This window comes from Struthio camelus, chromosome W (assembly GCF_040807025.1).
Source record: "Struthio camelus isolate bStrCam1 chromosome W, bStrCam1.hap1, whole genome shotgun sequence".
Classification (NCBI taxonomy): Eukaryota; Metazoa; Chordata; class Aves; order Struthioniformes; family Struthionidae; genus Struthio; species Struthio camelus.
This window is the reverse complement of record NC_090981.1, coordinates 54,616,624-54,636,745: the sequence shown is the minus strand read 5'-3', so window position 1 is coordinate 54,636,745 and position 20,122 is coordinate 54,616,624. Positions and strand designations below refer to the sequence as shown.

The 20,122-nt window shown below is 43.2% G+C and overlaps 1 protein-coding gene across 2 annotated transcripts in view; it reads right to left on the bottom strand.

Moving 5' to 3' along the window:
* The window catches only part of LOC104147794 (LIF receptor subunit alpha), a 51,257-nt gene extending 32,288 nt beyond the window's left edge, over nt 1-18,969 (bottom strand). Inside the window, exons 1-2 of one of the 2 annotated variants that reach the window (XM_068925180.1) lie at nt 18,841-18,969; nt 10,362-10,468 (exon numbers count right to left, since the gene is read on the bottom strand). The gene's annotated coding sequence lies outside the window, so the exon portion shown is untranslated. The remainder of the gene's footprint in view (nt 1-10,361; nt 10,469-18,840) is intronic. The other variant, XM_068925181.1, reaches the window with a different exon arrangement.
* Between the last annotated feature and the right edge of the window lie 1,153 nt (nt 18,970-20,122).

The following is a 20,122-nucleotide window of genomic DNA, read 5'->3' as shown; positions in this document are numbered from 1 at the left end:
TCAGAACAGTTTTAGCTTCCCTTTCAGAGTCAGACAGTCACCAAAGGGAACCTATGTACTCGTATGCAGAGCATGATGAGCGTCTTGTAAACCACAAGCTTTTGTAAGAAGCGTAGGTTCCTCGGCTCTTGTCTTCTCATACACATTTTATAGCTTGCTGAAAAGTTGGCAATTCAAAGACTCTTGTCCTATAATTAAATGCCATTAGTCAGGAAGAAAGATCCTCATTTAGAGCCCTGTTTTAATTACAAAGTTACAAAATAATTGAAGTAACTTTAAAATAGGAAGTTCACTTTCTGTGGATGAAAGCTGCCTTCCATCATCTTAAGACTAACACAAACAAGATGCAGGGGTTTTTCCTTACTCTGGAGGGATACAAGGAGCATGTTATCCCCTAGGCAGACATACTCTTAGGATGGCACAGGACAATACAGACGTTAGAGATACATTTTAGGACAAGAGAGCTCAGAAACGTATTAGAAGAAGGCAAAACTTTGATCAAGGATTGCTAGAATGGAATAGGAGCATTTGCTGCTAAGTGTAAAGGTCTTTAGGTTGCAAGTCTTTATTAAAGATAATAAGAAAATAAAAGAAAAAGATGAAGGTCTCAAGGGGCCAACCCAATCTCTGTGACAGAAAGAGAAACTGCAACTAAACCGTTTCTAACAAAAGGCTGTCTAATCTGCTCTTAAAAATTCAGTGATAGGACATCCCATAACAACCTCATGTCCCTGGGCAATCTATTCTCGTCATTTCACTGGCGCTATTGTTACTGTTCCCAATGTGCTACACAGCTATCCCTTGCTCCATTTTAAGCACATTACTTTGTCCTGTCTCCAGCAGACAAAGTACAGTTTATCATCTGCCTTGCAGCAACCTTTTATACAGACAATGGCTGACACCATGTCTCTACTAGCTCCTCCCTTAAAAACTCCATTTTTTCCCCCTCTCTTTCCCAAACCCAGTTATCGATTTCTGATCATTCCTGGAACGCTCCTCGGTGGACCAAATCTGGTGTCCTCATCTTTGACATATTTCTCCCCCTGAAGCCTTGAACAATACAAAGCACGATGGAAGAACTTTTCTACGGTAAACCTATGCACAGTATGTGTTTACACATCCCATGTCATATTTGCTTTTCTCTCAACACTCAGACTCTGTTGACTCAATTGCAGCTTGTGATCCAGCTGCAGATACTTCTGCATAAAGCAGCCACGTAACTATTTATCAGGTATTTCAGACTCCAAACCAATCAAACGGGCCTCAAATAGGGAGGCCCCACATGGGCCTGCAAACCTCCCGACTTAGTGCGAGTACATTTGTACAGTAAACTCATGAACTTGCCTGAAAAGGTCTTTCACTTTTGAAATTTTAAAACAAGGAAAAAAACTCCCATAAACCTATGCTAAGGAGCAACAGCATGTGTGGATCCAGAGAGTATTTAAACACAAGTTAATAACATACCTATAGCAAAGGCATGTCAAGCTTCAGTACCTACATGTCCACCTTTAAGAGCAGCTGCTAAAAATAGCATTCCATAATAACTTTGTCGAAAGCTACATTAAATGAAGATGTTCTGAATTCTGCTCAGGGCTTTATGGTGCGCAGAAGAACTGACCCTCCTCCCTGTGGTTAGAAAGAAGTCATTTTCAATGGCTTTTCATGTAGATAAATTAACACAAGAACAATTAGATTCATATCATTAATCACCGAAACCAAAGGAAGGCGGCCCTTATTTGAAACAAAATTTAAGAAAGTGCGCACGTGCACGTGCACATGCACACACACGCGCGCGCGCAGAGGAAGCAGCTTCTTAACAGCTCAACACAAATTGCGGACTTTCAAAGGACTTTTTTAAAATTACTTTTAAAGATGTTTTGATGCATACAGTGCACCTACTGGTGGATCAGATAGATAAGAGAGGAAAAGTACTCCCATGTTAATAAGGTGCGCCTGGGAAGCTATCTGTGGACAACTTTCCTTCACAACTTTCTCACTGGAAAGAGGCTTAAAGATTCTGTGACAAGCTGAGAAACCAAGCACAGCACTAACGGTGTGACGGTGACATGCTGAGACATTCCCAACCTCTTTAGACTTAACCTCTCGCAGTAAAGACACAAGATAACCAGAATCTATCCTACCGACTATGTTTTTTGTATTGTGTATTTCTTGGCCTGACTCCTTCATATCTTTTTTAGCGCAGAGCTGACCAAATGCTTGATTCTGTTTGAAGAAAAAAGAAGTATTTTCTTAGGCAGTTGTCACAGCTTAGCTCTCCAAGTGTAGAAGTTTTCCAAAGCTCTGTTAAGTAATTAAAAAAAAAAAAATCTAGTTTTGAGATTTCTAGTCTCTGAATGTACTTCATTGTGCTTGGAAACCACTTTGAAAACAAACAAAAAAAAATCTTTCTGGTCTGCTTTCTCCTGGCAGTATCATCTGCCAATCACAACCCTCCAGATTTGGTTTAAAAGCCTATGAATTGAAGATCAGCAACCACGCTTTTCACGCCTACTTTGTGTTACACAAGCAGATATCTACAAAGAAAAGGTTAAAAAGTCAACTTAAACAAAAAGTTGTGAGAAGCGCCAAGTGGAGGATACTGGATGAGACCATGAAACCATTAAAAGCATAGGTTAAAAGTAGAAGAAATCTGTTCTCCAGTATATTTTCTCAAGCTATAACTTATTTGCTTTTCCTCTGCAGCTAAAGGTATCATCAGAATAATTTACACCAAATGGAACACTAGAAGATCTCAAGAAAAATGACCATCCAGCACAGTACCAAAAATTGTGCGGACTGATGCCAGGCTGGATTTTCAAAGATACTGAACAGCCATCATCCCAAGCCCAGCCAGCCGGAAACGCAGGTGTTACCTAAGTGCCAAAATTAGGAGTTTATTGTTCGAAGAAAAATTATTCTGCTTAGTGGGTGGAGAACGCTCATTTTACTTAGCCTTGGCCTTCTTTTGAAAATGAAGATATTAATTTAACCTTGAAAGTGAGAGAAAACACTCCTATACTCAGACAAAAATGCATATATCAAATTACACATCCTATTATTGCCAATAGAAAGCTTCCAAAAAATTCCCCTAACTGAAAGCCCATGCCAGAAGTACACATTTCTGGGAAACAAAGCAAATTGCCAGTACAGCTGACAGTAAAGACAATGAACACAGAAACAGAAGATGAACTGGCTTTCTTCAGAACTGTTTTGCTGACCCCACAGCCTTCTGTCTTTGACTCTAAAGCTAACCGAGTATGATAAAAACGAAAGTAGAATTAATAAGACTTATCTGAGGTTTTTGGCTGTTTTTCGATAGAGTACATTCTTCCACCTCCTTAAAAAAATTCCCCAACTTAAGACAAGAATCACTCTGTAGTAATCCAAATGCAGGCTTTCCCTGTCTGTTTTATAACATGGCAGCATTCCATGTTATAAAAGATAAGCAGGACATGAATCACTAAAAATGATTTATAAATGAAGGCTGAATCCCATCTGGGAATCTAGCTTTCCCCAATTCTGGAGAATTAATTTAAAAATCAGCTCTTTCTCTTCCAGAAAGCTGACAAAATAATTCAAGTTGCCTGCCTGCACCAGTGCACCCTCTTGATGCGCACCGGAGGAAAAGGAAACAAACAGTATTAAGATATTATACAATAAATATGCACGCGCTCACAGGGGCAGATTTTCAGTCCTTTGAGGCAAACCGCTTTCATTCTGCCAAATGCGAGTAGCAAAACGCATCACTCCTTCCTCCAGCTGCCAAACAACAGCATCGTCCCACAGAAGCTGGGAAGGCACCACTACCTTGCAGCAACTTTGGGCTGCTTCTGCTCTGCAAGGTCACAGAATCACAGAATCGTTTAGGTTGGAAGGGACCTCTGGAGATCATCTAGTCCAACCTCAAGTGAGATCACAGGACGTAACAAACTCAGCTGAAGGACCGACGCTTTCACAAACTCCTTTGGAAAGCTCCTGGTCACAAACATCATCTCCAAAGCCAAGCACTTTGACAATAGATTTTACCAACATGAAGACGCATGGTAGATGCATCCCAGCTGGAGCAGCACACACAGTTCCCAGGACTCTTAAACGCTACGGAAATACAAAATGGCAAGCTGCAGGCTGTGAAAGCTGGCAAATACTTCCAGGTAGCAATTAGCATGAAAAAGCAGCCTCATCTGGCAAGAAAAGGTGACAAAACTCTTGGAAAGAACTGTACTGATTTGGGGAGGGTGCTGCATGCAGAACACATGCAGGTCATAGGCGAGTAAGGTTGGAAGTCATTTGCACAAGAAATCTGTGAAGACGCTACTAGTCTGCGTACTCAGGTACCATAACTCACAGGCAATTTTAGGAACGCATTCAGTACATGGTGGACAGCACAACACATATACACATACAGAAGCTAGGAACCATAAGATCTGCCTCGGAAAAGAAATGCAAATATTCAGAAGAAGCATTAGTCAAAATAGTTTAATCATAGCAAATGGTTACAATCTTGAAAAGGATTTGGGAAGTACAGTGTAAGACTCCTCCAGGTTACTCATGTTTTTAACAAAAAGAAGAAAAAACAAACAAACAAACAAAGTGACTTAAAGAGAGACGCGAGAAGAGTAGCTCTGGCAGGCCTGGAGAGAAAAAAGCAAAGAAGTGGTGCTGAAGAGGCAGATCAGTCAGGCAGAGCAGTGTACGGAAAGGGCAGAAGAGAGTCACCGTAGACGCCTTTTTTGGAATTTGGAATATATTTTGCACACTGTCTCTTTTGCTTTCACTAAATTTTTCCTGTTTTCAGTAAACGCATATTCCAAATTGGAAAGCGTTACGCTTACTGGAATCATTTGCCACACCTTGCCCAGAACATACCGCACAAGAGCGATCCCCAAACTAGCCACTGCATTTGATGTTCCCAAGGTGAGATTTTCAGAAGTACAAAGATACTTTCAAAAGAAAATTGGCTGCCTAACTCCTGAGCTTGGAAGTCTCCGTCCACATCGATTAGCGCCAAGCATGTGGTCAAACACAAGCACATCCATTGCTACCAAGCACACAGCACTGTTCTCCAGATGGTTAACAACAGAAAACAAACTCTTCTGAGAAACACAATCTTAATACTACCAAGAATAGATTAAATATGTTCAGGGTCAAATGACAGCCTGTTCGTGCTTTATTGCTGTGACATATTAGCCAAATGGGATTACAGATTGGCGCTTACCCCTAAAGCCTTATTAAGGCATCAGAGCAGGCATGCTGCAGAACCCTGGATTGCAGTGTAGTACGGGCTGGCTCTGCAGCCGTTGTCCTCAGTGGGGTCTCTCCACCCAGCTGCAGATTTTCATACAGACTGTAAAAACATCATACTGTGAGACCTCAGCTCCTCATTCTGAGTGAACTGAACCTGGGCAACGTGTTCAAAGGTTATTGCGGGGGTAAGAGGACAGACAAAGCATTATCAGATACGCCTGACTTCCTTAGGAAGTCAGCTCAAATTAACAAGTACAGATTCTTCTCCCATAAAGGTACAGATGGAAAACACCTAATCATCTGAACAAAGAACAAAGCAAAGGGGTGAAGGTTAAGGGACACTACTGGCTAAATGAGAAATTTTTATCTTCTGGCCTATTGTGCTGTGCAATAGAAGGAAATTGCTAGGAGTCATTTACACACTAGTATTTTAACCCATTCAGAATTTTTTTGATACTTAGTACAACTGCCAAATTAATACTGCAATAAGGTGAAGGATTCAACTTATGTATTTGCGTAAATCTGATACAGCTACACACATTTCCTGAAACACTTGAATTTGGTTACCTCATGGTCACACTTCCTTGAATTCTTGCACTTCGCAGCACAGCACGGAACAAGAACACTGACCAAAGACGCGCTAATCGCACTACTGCACATATACACAAAAAGCATCTTATCATGAATGCTATGGCCATCCACTTTACCTTTTCAATACTCAATATGAGGACAACAATATAAACAAATATATCCATGTATTTTGCAGTGCATAAACCTAGAATCAAATGAAATTGTACAGACGAGGTTTCCCTTTTCTCCCGTATACTACTGCATTTTACTGATATGTAACTGAAAGAAAACACAAACCCAAAATTCCAAAACATATTTCATCTCTTTGGTAATGCTAGGACCCTGTTCTCAAGATAGCGTATCTGCAGAGGAAATTTTATTTGCCCGCATTGTCAGTTGTGCTTTACTCAATGTGAGGTTCAAAGCCCAGACCACCCTCACTCAAATTTTACGAAGAGCGCTGCAAGAGAAAAGTGCTGGTCTTTGAGTAAAATCATTTATCTATATAATCCCGTCCCTAAAGCCTCCCTTCAGTTCGTACGTCATTATGAGCTGATAAACATTAACGGAGTTGACCTTATTAATGAAATTTCATTTCCCTTAATCTAGTAATGTGCAAAAATTTATTTGGAACTATATGACCTTTAATCTTCTTTCCACCACAGGAAAAGCCTATTTAGTTTTATAAGAGAACACTGGTAGCTATTGAAGCAACTCCAAGTGTTTTTTTATAAACAACCGACAATGACCCAACGGTTGGAATCATTCTTTGTTTACAATGAAACCGGTGGTATTCAAATTATTTTTAAGGTACAATGAACGAAATCCAAAGAAAGTCTGGCTTCATGGGTATGAACAGCATATAAATAGATCAAATGCTGAACTGTGGCTTTCACATTAAATAATATATTGAGAATAATGAGCAACAGTTATGCAATATCCTTTTAGCGTGAATGTTTAAGGAGTCTTAAAGAAATGAGAGTCATTTACGAGAAAGAAATTGATTTTTTAGTAATCGAGGGAATGAGTGATTCCTGAAACTATAGATCTATATTTTCTGATAAATTCCCGTTTTATTAATCTTTCTTGTCATTTTAAAAGCTCTCATGCCCGGCTGTATTTCCACCCTTTATAAGGACCAGATGCGTGGCATGAAGACATTCTGCAGCATGTTACCACGTCTAGGCTACCCTTCTGTTCAGGTGACTGATTGCCTTCCTCTCTCTTTCACTCCCAAGCTGGTATTCAAGTACTGCTGTTCCTCTTCCAACCTCACCAAAGAAGGAAAGCCTACAATACATTATGACAATATCAGAACAAGCCTGTCCATGCATAATTACAGAGCAGTTAGCATTTATTTGAGAACAGTTATTCTCTCACATACCCTTTCAGTTATATCTTATTCCTCCCCAGCTTCTCATTCTCAAGCTATACATGCATTTCCTCCTTTTAAGGCAGCAAAGTGTAGGGATTTATCAAAGCGTAGGGATTTATCTTAAGCACTCAGAAATACAAATATTGACTTCTACAGCTGAAATGCACTGGGGCCAGTCTCTTTCCTAATTAACTTCTGCAGACCTCAGAGAGGCCACTGCCACACTATAAGGAATAAATATTAACTCTTGCACTTGTGCATGCACGTACACAGGCACAGCTATTGGAAATCTACGCTCTTTCTCTCTCATAGGCAGGTCTGCTCACTCCTTTACTGCACTGGTACCCTCTTACTCGCTTGCTAATCACAGCCTTCACTGGAGCCGTGGGCCCAACAGACATGCAGGCAGACCAAACCTGGCTGCCTGCAGCTAAAACTGTCCCCTTGCCCGTTCCGCTCCTCTAACACAGGGCTCCAGGCCCCTGCAACGGACTCGTGGTCCACTCGTGAATCAGTTCTCATAGCAGCACAGCACAGAAAAATACACAGATCCATCAAGTTCTCCTTTCTGTCCCTCTAACAGACGTAGACTGAAGCACAGAGGCCCTCAGCAATGTAGTTTTAATCGACTCCTATATGTTATTCCCACTTCTCTACCAATCGCGGCACTTCCTCAACTCTACTACCCTAAATGAAGTCACTGACTGCAATGCCAAAGGTACAAGACGTACTTGTTTTACAGTTAAATTCACACCTACTTTTCCATGTCAAATAATTTAGGGTGACTGTTCAGCTTAGGCATAATCTTGTTTTACAACAAAAAGCATACAGAAAAGCTCAAGTTTGCTTTCCATTTCTGCAAGATGACCTCAAATTTGACACAACATAAACTGAGATCTCTCAGTTCACAGAGTGAAGAAGATGCTAAGAAACTCCTAAATTTTGTTTTGAATACTCCAAAGACTACATCTTGTCTGCTGATTAGATTTATTTAACTTAGCAAGTTTCTTGATTTTGCATGATACAAGTAAATTAGCAGCTTTTCAGTTTTTCATAAACGGTCTCAGAATGGAAAATACTGCTACGAAGGACCCTGAGGGGGATCAAATAGTTGAACAAACTCTGAACCATTAAGATAACGCTCAACAAAAGGAACGAAGCAACAAAGATCTGAACGTTTTAAAATAATACATAAGATGGCTGGGACTCCTATGTAGCATTTTTATTGCTATAAAATAAAATAATGGTTTTCTGCCGGTTGGTTTAGAACTTGGCAAAAACAGTGAACTGAACGCCTGTAAATAACAAACCAGCAAGTGCTGAGACAGCAGCGACTGCAAGGCGAACGATGCTGCACCTCCTTTGGAGCTGAAAGCAGCTCACAGAAAACTGAGACTGCTACTAATAGGGCACAGTGAGTTAGTTCCACATGTTTCTCCTGACCCAATTCAGACTTAGAATAAGAATCAAAATAGAAATTTTCAAAGCTGCAGCTGCACTTCATCTCACATCTCCACATTTTCTTTACATGAAAATCATTACCTCATCTGTAACCTGGATCTGCTTCTTTTCCCTCACGCTGCCTTTGAGAGCAAGATTCTTCTACCAGAGTTGGCTTTTTTCACTTTCTCAAGGATGAGTAGGAGAATAGGGGTGTGTGTCGGGGGGGGAAAACATCCTTGAATTTTACACACAGAAATCATTCCAACTTTGCTATCTTTGTTTAACAGGGTTCTTCCTTCCTGCTATTATTAGTAAATCTCACAGTTTACTTCTTCCCTCAGTACTGAGCTGGCAGATGATGCACAAAAGAAGAAGGATTTCTTACTTATTACCTTCTGTCTGCAATAAATCCTGCATACCTACACACTGGCATGGAAACATCTTTTCCTGTGGAAGGCTGTTCATCACATTTTTCATGCATTGTTGCTGATACGCTTAACTTTTTTGTTTCACGACTCAGCAATGAAGCAGCTATTGTTTCCAAACTGCTGAGCAAGTCTAACTGCGGGAACGAGAGACGTGGGACAATTCTCAATGGGCTCTCTGGCGGCTGCAAGTGAGGTGGCAGGGCATGTGGGGGAGAAGGTGGGGGCAAGAGGAAACCTAACTCCCCACAGAGGATAAAGGTAATTGGTACAATTATAGGAAAGACATGCTCTGCTTTAGTTTATTTTCAGTTTGTGTTCCAGTCTCTTTTTCTCCTTAGGAATATTTTTGCTCTTTATGCACTTACATTAAGTCCCGTCAAATATATAATGTATGACTCAAAAGGCCAAGCACATTCTTATTTTCTAAATCCGGAGAGCTGCAAAACCTCTAGTGTAAGTTTGACGGTATGAAATGCAAACCTCTCACAACTATTTTTCTTTTAGGAAATGCTCCTCTACAAGATCTGGTGCCAATCTCACCAGAAAGCAAGTTCTTAGAACCCATTTACCATTGAAAAATACCTCCTCAAATGCCTTTGCAGAGTGCTCTGCCTTTCCCAGTTCTGCAGTCTTGCATACTAAAGAGCTACACACTGGATCTCTACAAGGATTACATTTGCAGAATGTATTTAAATGAGAACGTGCGTGCCTCAGGGCATAAATATTTGACTTTAGAACAACATATATGGAAAGTCTTTGTCAGCTACAGCAGAAGAGATTAAAAAGATTAGAGACCCATAGAAGTACCAGGAATGTAAGTGAAAAGTATCTCAGAGAGGTTTTTTTTTTTTTTTAACGAGAAGGACAAAAAAAAAAAAAACAACCCTCCCCAAACACTCACCTATCATTAACAATGGTAAAAATCGATGCACATTACTTCAAAAGAAGAGATCAACTGGAGAAAGTTATTAGCAATACTTGTTAAATTCTTATTCAAGTCATTAGTTCAGGCTTAAAGTATTCAGGTTCAGGTTTAAAGTCATTAGTACAGGTTTAGACTGTAACATCCTACTTCACACATCCCATGAAACAGGCAGCTAACGCTATCAGAGATCACCTGTGCCCACCGCAGAGAAGGTATTGCAAAGGCACGGAATGCTGTTTGCAACTGTGCAACTATCAGATTTATGTAAGATAATAAACTTCAGTAACCACATACGTACACATACTGCTCCTTAATCTGCAGACTTGTAAATATATGAATAATTCTATTTCAAGAGTAAAGTTACGCATAAACTTACATTTGCACTGTTGGCAGGAGCCCAGCTGCAAGAGCCTGTGACAGGCTCAGTCCTCACTCTTCAGTACAGGAGAACTGAACGCTGCTGTGGGTAGTCACATGAGATACCTGAAGTTAAAAGATGTATATATAATCAATGGGGAGGGATGCTCCACTAGAGGATGACTCAGAAAAGATGGTGGAATTATAAATACACTTTCTATGTTGAACATGCAGAAGGGGAAATTAACACTATTTCGCTCAGAGACTGTTAACGACCTAATGCTCCACGCAGTTAAGCTTGCTCCCATTACTGCCAGCAAAAATCACTGCCCAAACTGATCTCCAGTTCGGAGTTACCTACTGATTAGCAAGCAAGTATATGCTAGGACAAAAGGATAATAAACAAGAATCTATTTTTTTTCAAGGACATGTTCATCGCATATTGACACCAGCAGCACCGCTCATTAGTTGAAATACGGAGAAGCAGATGGAAAACCTTCAAGTTTTTACGTATGAGCTATTACAGCTCAAGCAAGTAACTGTATAAAAGCTACTGAAAATAAAAGTCTTCCCAATTTAATCGCTATGGACAAGGCAACAGAAGAAAGAGATCTAACAATGCAAGAGAAAAAAATTACAATTCATTAGCAATAGAAATGGTTCAGTCCAACACAAAGTTCATTTATATGCAGAATCAAATGGAGTAGAGCAGTTCAGGTCTGGGAGATAGTCTGCTGTTGCAAAGCCTAAAACAATGCAACTATTTAGTTTAATGAGGTTACTTGATCACAGTCCTCAATTACCTACATTAGAAAAGATTACACTAGAAAGGATTTTAACATAGCCCACAAAAAGGAGACAAGGGAGAGTCAATGCCCTGCATTAAATCTTAACTAAAAGTGCATATTTTTAAAAGTAAAGGTAATTAAGTATTCACAAAGCTTTTTAAGGATGGGATGAACTGCTTGAAATCTTAAAGGAAAGACTGGATACAAGGGTTCATTTTGCATCCATGTCAGACTAAATTAGCACAAACATAATTAGCACAAAAATGCCATAGAACTTTAATTAAAAAATGTTTTAGTGCTGAAGGAAGACAATACACAGAGGATCAACAACCAATTTTGAGGTAAGATTTAAAATAAGGGTTATGTGACAGGTTGTTCAATTTACATCCAGATTAATCCTATCATTTGAAATACAACACAAGGTTTGGTCAAAAATATCTTTTTTTTGAAGACTTCCTAGAATTTCAGAAAAGAAATAGATCGATCACATTTAAACCTGAGGAGAAGACTGTTCTATATTCGGGACTGTGACAATATTACTCTAGAGGACGAATTATGAGTTACGTGCCTAGGGACTGGCATACTAAAGATTTCTCGTAGCCATGACCTTTGGAGGAGCACGGAGCAGGGGGAACGAGGGGGAAAGGAAGGGGAATAGGTAGACTCTAGGGAATAGATATTTTTATCCTCCGAATCAGCAGAAACTCCAACCAAAGTGAAAGAAGAGTGCAATATTTATGTCCATATCTCACACCCAGTATTTTGGGGCTTGTTACACATAAATCAAGACAATAGTGACGTCTACACCATAAATAAGTCAGAGCTTCTCTCTGTTTCTCTCCCTAGGATTAAACATTAACAACTTATCTCCTCAGTTTTAGCTCCAGAGTGGCTATAAAACCTCAGAGGTCAAGCATCTCTTTTCCACAAAGTGCTGAACTTGATCCAAAACATGAAATATTCTGAAAAGTAGTTATAGTTGGAATACAAATAGCTTACATTCACCTTTGGGCTTCAGAGCCTGCAAAAGCCCCAACTGTTGCACTGACCACTATAATTCTCCTCTGAAGTTCATTTGACTTAAGCAGCATTTTTGCCCTGCAGTATTATTAACACCAATTATTTGAGAAAGATATTTTGTAGCTCTGTCCTCACAGATTTTATAGCTAAGAGAAGCCATTGGATCACCCAGTTCAAGAAGGGAACGTCCATCGTCAGCCATACGAACAGGGTTACATCACATGATGAGCAGCTGAGCTGTCCTGGCACAAAAGCTTCTTGGCGATCGCTTAAGTCCTGATCTGAAAGGAATCCCTAGATAGGGCTAGGGCAAATATTATCAGATAGCCTCTAAAGCCAGCTACCTGCCCGGGCCAGCCCCACACTGAGCAGAGCCACGTCCAAACCTCCCTCTCCTCTGGGGTCTTCAAGATACATGGGATATGTGGTGCAACCCTCAAACACCCAAGTAATTTGAAACGCAGCTTGTAAAGTTACAGAAATGACACATATCAAAGATGCCCATGCTGCCCTGGCAGACTGCACTACAGAGGTAATTTCACCCCCAGCCTAAACACTGCAGTCTGCTTTCCCTTCACACTGCTTGGGACCAGCATGCCTAGGTATGGACTAGCCCAGTGACCACTTCACAGATAGTGGCCAATATCACTGTCTGGCTCCAAGACAATTTTTTTGTGTGCTTCTCGGTTCAAAGTGCTCAAAATAAAGGGAAAGTTGTCTTTAAAGCTTTAGGCTGGAAATGTGTTGCAAGCCCAAGGGCACAACACAAGGGGCACTCAAGGACATAAAGTTGGCTGGAATAGAGCTAGCTTAGATGGCTAAGGCCCAGCAGCAGAAAACAGGGAGCATCTGAGCCAGACTGACAACACAAGCATCTTGAATACCTGCACCTTTACCACAACTTTAAGCAACCTGTGCAATAATGACAAAGTCAAGTAAGCATAAGAAGTATTCCAGCACACTTTTTTAATTCAGAGTTTATCAACTAAAAATAGTACAAATACATTGCTTTATATAAACTTCATGACTACACACTACTAGCTACTTTTGGCTAAGCTACTTTGATATTAAGCTATTAAGATTAAGTTGATATTACAAACTATTATCAGTGCAGCTATAGTTACAGAGCAAGCACAAATATATTTCTCTATTTTAGGAATACACAAGAAAGTGCTTTTAACTGTAAAAGTCATCGAAATGCAGTAAGCTATATTAGCAGACAACATTGGTATAATGTTGCTCATCAATATAGAAGCATCCCCCCACCAAAAAAAAAAAACAACCAACCAACCAAATCAAAAACCCTAGTAATTCTCTAATCAACATTACTGTGTCAGTGAAGTTTTTTGGCTGGCCTGGAAGATAGTGAACACATAAAAGCAATCCAAAGAAAGCCCTCCTGTAGTTTCCTAAGACTTCAGGAAATTTCAGCTGCCTGAGGCTGACTGAAAGTCTGCACTCTTGTTTTGCAGGAAGCAGCCCCTAAATTTATGGCTTTACAGGTGAGAAAGAAATCTCTGCTCCCTGATAACATGTGGCCCAAGCGAGGGGGAAGCCATCCCGCTCGCAAGTGCTCCCCTAGCACCAAGCTGGCAACACAGGCTGCCCGTCCTCTCTTGCAGGCTACTCCGTTGGGTCTGACTTTTGGCGTGGTGGGCAGTGAGACAGAAAGAGCAGGGAACTGGTATGGTGCTGTCCTTGTTTCCATGACACATGCTTTTATAACTTGTGCTCCCTGAGGTAAAAGGCATAATTTGGACTCAGCAGCTGACAACTCAGCAGTTCTCTGCCTGGCAAAGCTGCTTCTGTTGTAGCAACCGTCTTTGACATCACTCCAATGCCAGCTCCAGACAGCACGTGGAAAGAGGAGGGGAGACATATGCCCTTCAAAACCTTACACTCTGACCAACATTCGTACGGAAGGGCTAGAAGTTATATTTAGTTTAAGCACTTTCTCCTTGCAGTAAAACCTGCCACCAGGGGTGATTCGAGAGGGAGCAGCAGGGGAAGGGAGACAGCAGCAGCAGCAAAAGCCCATGCCAAGACTTTCTGGTTCTCGCCAAAGTGCAAGGGCCTTACAGAAGCACAATAGGAGGGCTCCAACAATCTGTACATTTAGGAATTACAAAATCCAAGGGAAGGAGGACGGCAATGATCAGCAAAAAATTGGTGGTGCCTATGAAAAACAGTCCCTTGGTATTCTACTCAGTGTCAATTCAGAACCTCTTAGATATCATTATCTGTCCATCTACAAATTAGTAAGGCAGACAAACAACACGGGAACTTCGGTGCTTGCCTGGTGACTGGTATCCTAGCCTCTCCCTCCTCCCCCAAAGGCAGATAAGAAAACAGCTCTTGCCATCTAGGAATTTATATGGCCCCTCTCATTGCTGCGTTAAGGACTCTGGAAGAGATCCGTATGATTCTGGAAGAGATCCATGGAGACCTTTTAAGCACCTATAAAACCAGAACTTTAGACACTTAAACTTAAAGCAATGATGCTTCAAACTCCTATTTAGCTGCAGCTTAGTACTACTGGCAAAAAAAAAGATAGAGGTGATGATAAAATTCTGGAGGCATCAGCATGCACAGATGCAGGCAGTCTCAGCTTTGGCAGGGCCAGAACAACTGCCTAATGCTTAAACACTCAAGCCCCTCAAAGTAATTGTTCCCTTGCCTGCCAATAAAATGTGCACGGAACATGTCACACTCATATCCAAAGAACTAACTTCCACAGAAAGAGCAGAAGCCATTGCTTTTGGTTAAAGACACAGCCAGAAAAAGAAAGACGTTTTGATGCTCCCTTTTCTAAGGCAGCCCAGTGGTTGGAGCACTCACCCGGGATGTGGGAAACAACCCTGACTGTCCTGGAGACTACTCTAAGTAACAGATCAGCTAAGACCAGCTGGGACGGATCCTTCTCAAGCCTTTCTGCAGATGGCATTTCTCTCCAAGGCTTAAGTAATCACTGACTAAGAGCATGACTCTGTCCTTGTGTCCTTGTGTCCTTGTGAGAGGGCACTCGCTGAAGTGAGGGACCACGGGTTCCAGGCCCGACTCCCAGGGACTATTCATATCTTTTACACTGAACAGTTTATGCAATGAAATATGTAAACCAGCCGTGGGGCACACAACACTATCACCTCTCAATCCATACCTTGAAGACAGTAGCTTTTTCTTATCTTTAAGACAGAAATTCAACACCTAACTGTCAAAGAGGATTCAAAGCTAAATCTCAGGGGAAAAGATATACCAAACCATGAAACAATTTCAACTAATTCTAGCTAGTTATGGTGACAAGAGGATAAACTGCCTTTCCTACTAGTTCTCCTTTGCTTTCTGCATGTGAATCAGTGCCTAACTCAGAGCTACGGGCGGCTGAAAGACAGCCACCCATAACTCGCCTTTAGTTCTCACGCCTTTCACCTAATAGAGTGTCTTTAAACTTCCTTTGTCAGACTTTTCCCTCTGCACTACTAAATAACATCCCTTCACTTGAATCATCTCAGCATTTCAACATTAGTCTGAATCCAGGATTCTAGTATTTTTATAACCGTTTCCTAGATCAATTAATATTATTTAAAGCAGGACAAAACTCATTTCAGAAAGTTTCCTGATTTATTTTTTCTCTTTTCCCGTCCATTATCCAAAAGCTACCATTCAACAGCTGCAATAAAGCTCATTACAAGATAGCATAAACAGCCATTTAAAAAACGTATCAGATCATTCGTGTTTTCATCTAACAAATGTATCAGCGCTCTTTAGACCACATCACAGAAATGGTTGGATTTACCACCCTCTGCACTCCTCTGACCACTACTAGCACACAACATAACTGAATAAGAACCTCACATACCTGGTCACATCATCTATCGAGTCATTTGCAGAAAAATATAATCCATCTGCATCAGCCTTGGTAAAATCTAGATTGTTTAAGTCTGCCAGAGACTTTCTTCTTGAAGGATCATTTCATCTTTCACGTGGAATTCTTACTAACATACATTTAGCCTTGTGTTTAAATACATCTTCTCATGTGGCACAAAACTTGCCTACTCTCAGTCATTCACTGGATAAAACAATGTAATCATGCTCTAACAGAACCAAATGGATTTACGTATTGTTCTAGTGTTACATATGGAGATTTATGAATTCAGACAGTTCTACTGATGTTACTAAAGCCCCTAGAATAAGTCTGAGCTGTGCATGATCTTGAAACAGATGTGACCTTATGAGAACAGATCCTAATTCATCAAGCACTTGAGAACTAAAGCCCCATGAATTCTGCGTTAAAGCAGCAGCAGCAGCTTTACCACCTGTAAAAGTAAGTTTATCTCTCTTTCTTGGAGGGCATCTCCACCCAAATGGCTCTTCATGTATTCCACAATCTTCGACAAGTCTATGAGAATGCCCCTGCCTAGAGGTTAAGTCTCTCCCTTTCCTCGGCACACCGGCACACCTGTAAAGGGATTTGATACAATCTAAACCAGATAGTACTTGCCACTGGTTGCTGTAAGTGACTAAATAGGTATGTTTGGAAAGTGCACAATGGAAACTGTTATCACTTAATAATGCTGATAAAATGTTGAATTGGTGAAATAGTGATAAGATGAAAGGATGCAAAGACTGAGTAAACAGAAAGGAAAACCAAACAAAATCTGGTGATTTGCGGACTGCCTAAAAGCTATCCTCTAAACCAGCTCCAAGTTAGTGATTTTTAAGCTTTTGATTTGTGGACTTCTAAAAAAAAAATACAGTTTAGATACAGATCCCTGCAGACCTGCAGTCTGCTGATACTAGGCTTTCTTTTCGTAGTTGCCTCAGCGCACCTCTCAGAAGAAACTCGCAGACTCCTATCTAACTAATGACAGGTAACTGAATCTGAACAAGACCAACCAGCTGCAGACACGGCAGTGTTAATTATGCAGATCCACTCCTTGCATTTGCTGCCATCTCTCCTACATCCCAACCCTTCCCCTCATCAAACATAATTTTTGTTTTGATCTTGACTCTCATTGGGGTCCAATGAAGAAGACTTCTATGTGCATGCTTTCCTTTATCACCAAAACATACCGAAATCAATGCTTACCTTCATCAGCAAAAACATACAGAATACAATGTCTGAGAAGTTAAGGACAAGCGCAGGCTTTCTGCAGTTTGAGGAATGCATGCATTCTTCCCTGCAGAACACGCCGAGCTTTATTTATAAAGTACACGTGCATTGATGGACTTACATGAAACAAATCACTGTCTCAACTGGCATTGCAACATGCTAATTTGAGGGGGGGAAACGGCAGGGCACAGACCTTAATCTTCCTCACAGCTGCTAAAGCTGCTAAGTCGATTAACAGTCTGGGTTCCTTCTATAGAGCTGAACTAAAGGTTTAACAAGAATTTAAAGAATTCTTTTATAGCAGAGGAAAAAGGCAGAACGGATTTCCAGGTGAGATGTCAAAGGCAAGTCACGTTCCCTAACTCTGGTAACAAGCTAGGTTTTAAAAATAGCACAGAGCTACCCATGCCCGCGATTCCTAGAAGGGAATTCGACAGGACCTGGCCAGCTTGGTTATGGAACATGAATATGTGACTGCTTTTGCAACGGAGATTTTAAGTGTGAGAGTCCATGCAAGCAAATCTAAGTGGCAATTCTTAAATGACAGCTCAGAGCCTAACTCTGCCCAGCACTAGATGACTACAGTATTTATCTGCTGCTCTTCTCCCATTTATAGCAAAAGCCCCCCGGCATCCATGACCGATTACGATTAAGAAACAAATCAAACCACGTATATCACCAATTCTTCCTGAAGCAACACCAAGCATGCCTCTAACACCATACGCTTAGTTCCCATTTACTTACACACGTCGAATTTTAACAAGAGAATGATGTTCTTTCCATGACCACCTCGGACAGATACCCTTTTCAAACGCAAACTCTAAACATTAGAAATCCAATCACTCAAGCCAGGCACGGCGAGCTGCCGCAGCGCCTGTGTCCCCCCCACCCCGGACAGCCGGGCTGCGCGCAGCCCCGCGCAAGCCGGCGCGCAGCGCGGCCAGACGCTCCCCAAGCGCGGAAGGGGCGCTGCCGCCTGGCACGGCCTCCAGAGCCCCCCCCCCCCTTTTTCAGAAGGGTGCTACTTATTAAAAAACGACAACAAACCGCAAAGAGAGCTATAAACATTCACCCGCTGTCCAGTCCTTGAACCAACCTGCCGGCCAGCAGAACGAGCTGCTGACAAAACACAGCCTCTACTGAAGCCGCAGGATCCGGGCAGCGGCGGAAAGGAGCCGCCGGTCTGCCCCGCGCAGCCCCAGGGAGCGGCGGCGGCGGCCGCCGTCCGTCCGTCCGTCCGTCCGTCCCGTCCCCCGCCGGCGCCCGGGGCCGCCGCCGCCGCCACCTGCCCCGCGGGGGCGGACGACACGGCCCCGCCGAGCGCCGCGGCTGCCGGGGAGGCGCCCCGGCGGCAGCGCCGCAGCTCGCCCGCCGCCCTTGCGCGCACCGGCGGCCGGAGGCGAGCGCGGAGGCCGCGGCGCGTCTCTCCGCGGCGCCGCGGGCCGGTGGGGGGGGGGCGGCGGCGGGCGCGGGCGGCCTCCCCCCCCCCCCCCCCCACGTGCGTGCGGAGCGCGGCCGCGGGGCTCTCGCCCGCCGCCGCCTCCCTCTCCCCTCGCCGCCCCCCGCGGGCCGGCACTCACCCGCCGCCGCCTCGCCGTGCCCTGCGGCAGCCTCATGCCGGCCGGGGGCTGCCCACGGCGCCGTCCCCGGCGGCCCAGCTCCGGCGGACAGCGCTGCGCAGCGCCGACAGGAAGCCGCCGCGGAGGGATGGAGCCGAGGAAGGAGGGAGGGAGGGAGGGAGGGAGGGATGGAGGAGAGGGGCCGGCGGGCGGCCGGCGGGAGGAGCCTGCGCCGCGGCGCACCGCCCGGCTCTGCGGCTCCCCGAGCCGGGCTGCGGCCCCCGGGGCCCGACCCCCACCCCCAGCCCGGGCAGAGCCCCGCGCAGCGCCCCGAGGTGCTCCCTGACGGCGGGGGGCACGTCCCCTGCCCTCCTGCCGTGCCACCTCCGCAGGGCTTTGGCACGCCGCTTTTCGGCACATGGAGCAGGCACGCCGCTGCAGGGCGCTTCCAGTGGGGTAGGTCCTTGCAGGGTTTCGCCACCCAGCCGCCGTGACAGCGGATCCGTCGTAGAAGCACAAGCCATACTCTTATTTTTATCAGACCGACGATATCCTGGGTCTTAGGCACACTCCAGAGTCACTTTGCCTGTCGTTATTATTTATTTATATTGTCAGGGTTTAGTCAGGACTAAGTTGTTACAGATTCCCGTAGTGACTAGTGGTTTAGCTAGGTCCCCAATGAGCTATTAAAAGCATGCTTGGGGTGGATTAAGTTACTAATCTGATCTGATCATTTCAGGTTCTCTCAGTGGCACAGGCAAATATCCTACTTAGAACAGTATTCTGAAAGTCTTCAACACTGCGAGCCCTCAAGGGTTTGAAATGGTGGGCCAGGCCTTCCAATCCCAGGAGGGTCTTGGTTCACTGTATCTTCCTATTTGCCTCTGGTGTTTGAGGTCTGGGGCCTGACCTCCAACATTTCTTTGAAGCCACAACAGCTACATGCCAGCCTCTCTTTTAAATAACACTTGAAATCCTCACAGTCCCACAGTCTCAAGAGTCAGGCAATTAAAAAAATGTATATCACGAGGCCCATAAAATCAGAAGAGTTGGCAAGTCTGTGGCTCCTCCCTTGTTCCCCAGTAAACCACAGCAGAGAGGGGAGAAGAAAGTAACTGCTCAGTTTTCCTTTCATTTTTCTGCTTACATGTTCCTACAGGGATTTTCCACGTTGCTACAGATTTTCTCAGATCCTAGATGATAAGGAACCTCAAATAACTGTATGGAGATCCTGGGTCCAGTCTTGTGTCCCATCTTGGGTCAGTAGATGGGCTTCTGGTCCAGGGTCAGCATCTCCTGCCAT